Genomic DNA, 4,281 nt, shown 5'->3' with positions numbered 1-4,281 from the left:
AGTCCCGGAAGTGACGCGCACTGAGCAACCAACGGGCTCTGTTCCGACCGCGTTGCCTGCTTTCCGCTGGGTTTTGTCGACTTTTGTCCCTGTTCTGTGGGTTTGAGCTGTACAAAGAGGTTTGGGGAAACGAAATCCAGAACTTGTCAATTCTTTAAGCTGCTATATCACTCAGCTCGTTTCAGCACATTTTTTTTTTAATTGAAACAAAAGAAATTATTTCTAGGGGCTGGGCACGGTGGCTCACGCCTGTAATCCCAGCACTTTGGGTGGCCGAGGCGGACGGATCACTTGAGGTCAGGAGTTCGAGACCAGCCTGGTCAACATGGTGAAACACCGTCTCTACCAAAAATACAAAAATTAGCCAGGCATGGTGGTGGGCGCCTGTAATCCCAGCTGCTTGGGAGGCTGAGGCAAGAGAATCGCTTGATGCCGGGAGGCAGAGGTTGCAGTGAGCCGAGATTACGCCACTGCACTCCAGACTGGGCGACAGAATGAGACTCTGCCTCAAAAAAAAAAAAAGTTACTTATTCATAGCAATGGGCTGTATAGCCTGGCCCGTCTCATTGTAACAAATTCCTAAGAACTGCGCGAAAGTAGATTAGAATTTTGTCCTATGCAAAGCTAAGCCATCTCCCAGAGCAGAGCACAGTCACAACTGGTAGCTGGTGAGCTAAAACGGGTGTGCAGATGTCCTGCAAAATGTTAATATGAATGTATTGTCACCATTTCAAAAGTGTTTCTCACACTCATTTCCTTAATTTTATGCCAGGTCCTGAGCTAGGAGCCTACAATGCAGAGAGGAGACAAACAAAAACACCTCTTGTAATTCAGACAGAAGCAAATCATTATAATTCATTCAAAAAGCATTCACGGAGCGCCTACTCTATGCTTTGTGCTGGTAACTGAGGACACAGTGCTAAACCAGACACATACAGTCTCTGCCCTTGTGGTGCTTACAGTCTGTTGGAAGGAGACAGACTAATTAAATGAATGTGTAATCATATAACAGGATAAGTTTTTTGAAGGCCAAAAACAGTGTTCCATGATTAAGAAGGGGTGGGGACCAAGTAGTAGGAGAAAAAGGAACCTAGATGAGAGTGTGATAACCAGCCTCCTCCATCAACCCCGGTGATTCTTGGCTGCTAGTATCCATACCCCTCCGTAGTCACCTCCCACCATGAAAAGGACTGACAACTATAACCCACAGGATATTGCGGAAATCTTGGAGCACGAGTTCCAAGATAAAGTCATAAAAGACATTGGAACTTCCTCTTTGCTCTGTCAGGATCACTCATGGGGAGTCCGTGTTGTGAGGACACTCAAGCAGTCCTATGGAGAGGCTCACATGGGGAGTAACTGAGCTGCCTGCCAACAACCAGCTCTAACTTGCCAGCCGTGTGTATGAGCCAAGTGGCTCCAGCAGTCCTAGTCAAGCTTTCGAATGACTGTGGCCTGGCCAAAATCTTCAATATAAACTCAAGAGCAACCTTGAGCCAGAAACACCTGGCAACATCACTTGAATGCCTGCCTCACAGAAATTGTGAAATACTAAATGTTATTGTTTTAAACTCCTAAGTCTTAGGATAATTGGTTATGCAGCCTAGATAACATACATAGAGGATCAAGGAACAGAGGTTAGATACCAGAGACTCAAAAAAAACAAAAAGAGACCTATATCTTGCCCTAAACAAATTCACTCTCTAGGAAGACAATTCACTCAACATTCACTAATCCCATACTATGTGAGGTGGCACGGGGGACCCAAAATGCATGATTTATTCATTTAACAAATATTTATGGAGTTTCTACTCTGGATCATGCACTATGCAACTGGGAAGACAATGGTGAGTAGGTGTGTCCCTACCCTGATTGTGCTTATAGACTAGGGGTCAATGTGTCACCCCCACTAGTCATTCACACAGATAAATGTACACTTAAAAACCAAGAGACGTGTTGGGAAGGAAGAAGGGGGAACCATGAGAGACGCAATAACATGGGAGATACAATCAAGAGAGGTGATCAGGGAAGACGTCCCTGAGGAGAACCCATTTCTGGTAAGAAATGAAGAATGAGGCCAGGAGTGGTGGCTCACGTCTATAATCCTAGCATTTTGGGAAGCTAGGTGGGCAGATTGCTTGAGCCCAGGAGTTTGAGATCAGCCTGGTCTACATGATGAAACCCCGTCTCTACAAAAAATACCCGAAAAATTAGCCAGGCATGGTGGTGTGCACCTGCAGTCTCACCTACTTGGGAGGTTGAGGCAGGAGAATTGCTTGAACCTGGGAGGCAGAGGTTGCAGTGAGCCGAGGTTGCACCACTGCACTCCAGCATGGGCAACAAAGTGATACTTCATCTCAAGAAAAGAAATAAAGAATGAGGAGGACTTTGCCAGGCAAAGAGAAGGAGGAAAAAGCACGATGGGTAAGTGGAAAGGCTGGGTAGTGAGAAATGGCTTGGGGCATAAGAATAGATGAGGGGGTTACACTGAGTCCTGCAGGGTGCACATGTTTAGGACGGGACTTTGTACTTGCCCTGGACTCACTGCGGGGTGTGAGTGAGTAGAGTGTTTTCTGGGTTGAATTGTGTCCCTCCAAAAAGCTGTGTTTGAGCCCTAACCCCCAGTATCTCGCAATGGGATCTTATTTGGAGATAGGAGCTTTACAAAGGTAATCAAGTTAAAATGAGAGTGTTAGGGTAGTCCCTAATCCAGTATGACTGCGATACTTATAAAAAGGGGAAATTTTGACAGGGCACGATGGCTCTTGTCCGTAATCCCAGCACTTTGGGAGGCTGAGATGAGAGGATCGCTTGAGCTCAGGAGTTGGAGGCTGAAGTGAGTTACGATCTCACCTCTGCACTCCAGCCTGGGTGACAGAGCAAGACCCTGTCTCTAAGAACGAGAATAATTTATTTTAAAAGAGGGGGGGCCGGGCGCAGTGGCTCAAGCCTGTAATCCCAGCACTTTGGGAGGCCGAGACGGGCGGATCACGAGGTCAGGAGATCGAGACCATCCTGGCTAACACGGTGAAACCCCGTCTCTACTAAAATACAAAACTAGCCAGGCGAAGTGGCGGGCGCCTGTAGTCCCAGCTACTCGGGAGGCTGAGGCAGGAGAATGGCGTAAACCCGGGAGGCGGAGCTTGCAGTGAGCTGAGATCCGGCCACTGCACTCCAGCCCCGGCGACAGAGTGAGACTCTGCCTCAAAAAAAAATAAAAAATAAAAAATAAAAAAAAAAAATAAAAGAGGGGGAACATGGACACAGATGCACACATAGAACGTCATGTGAACATGAAGTTAGATATCAGGACGATGCCTCTACAGCTAAGGAACACCACAGATGGCCAGCAGGCCACCAGAAGCTAGGCAAGAGGCATAGGACAGGCTCCTCACAGTCCTCAGATGGTGCCACCGACACTTTGATTTCAGATTCTTAGCCCCCAGAACTGGGAAAAAGTAAATATCTGTTGTTTAAACTACTCTGTTTGTGGGGCTTTGTTAGAGCAGCCCCTGCATGCTAATCCGAGTGTGCAGGTGCTTTGAAACCTGTTACTCTCTGTATCCAAATGTAAAAGATCGCCCGAGTGACTGCTGCAGGCCCAGTGACAGGCACAGCTACTTGCTCACTCTCTAGAAGCTCCTAGTGGCCTGCAACTGAGTTTTGCTGTCTCTGTGCCCTGCATGGCTCCATAAGCACCACAGCACGGTGGAGAGCTTTGTGGCAGGCTTATTTCTATCCTAATATCTATGCAAGGCACAGTGATTGCACAATGAAGGAAAAATCCAAAAAAGCCATAACCTCTGCTCTGAAAAATACTTTCTTAGAGTCACACTTGACCGAGTGAGCCAGTTTTGTATTAACTGTAGCTGCTGTTTATTGCATATTCATATGTGTAAAGGTGCCAAGCACTTTACACATATCAATATTCTCCCCCAGCACCCCTATGAAGTAGGCATTACAGGTGAAGAAACCTAAGGCTGGAAAAGTTAAGCAACTTCCCTAAGGCCTCGCAGAGACTGCATGCATAACCTTTGCACTACCCAGCCTTCCTGTGCAAGTCAGATGAGTGTACACACATGAAGGCTCTAGGAAGAGGGGAAGGATCAGCAGGGACTGAAGTATTGAGGAAGGCTTCGTGGGGGAGGCAGCTCCATGTGGGTCCCGAATGATGGGCTAGATATGGATGTGGAAAAGGGAAAGTAGAGGCACAAGATTCGCTTTTCCACTTCAAGTCATTGCCTTTGTTGGTCTCTCTGTCTATAATGCTCTCTTCTGGCT

Source organism: Rhinopithecus bieti, unplaced genomic scaffold (genome assembly GCF_001698545.2).
Source record: "Rhinopithecus bieti isolate Rb0 unplaced genomic scaffold, ASM169854v2 scaffold_38981, whole genome shotgun sequence".
NCBI lineage: Eukaryota > Metazoa > Chordata > Mammalia > Primates > Cercopithecidae > Rhinopithecus > Rhinopithecus bieti.
The sequence above is the reverse complement of the archived record's forward strand: the minus strand, read 5'-3'. Positions refer to the sequence as shown.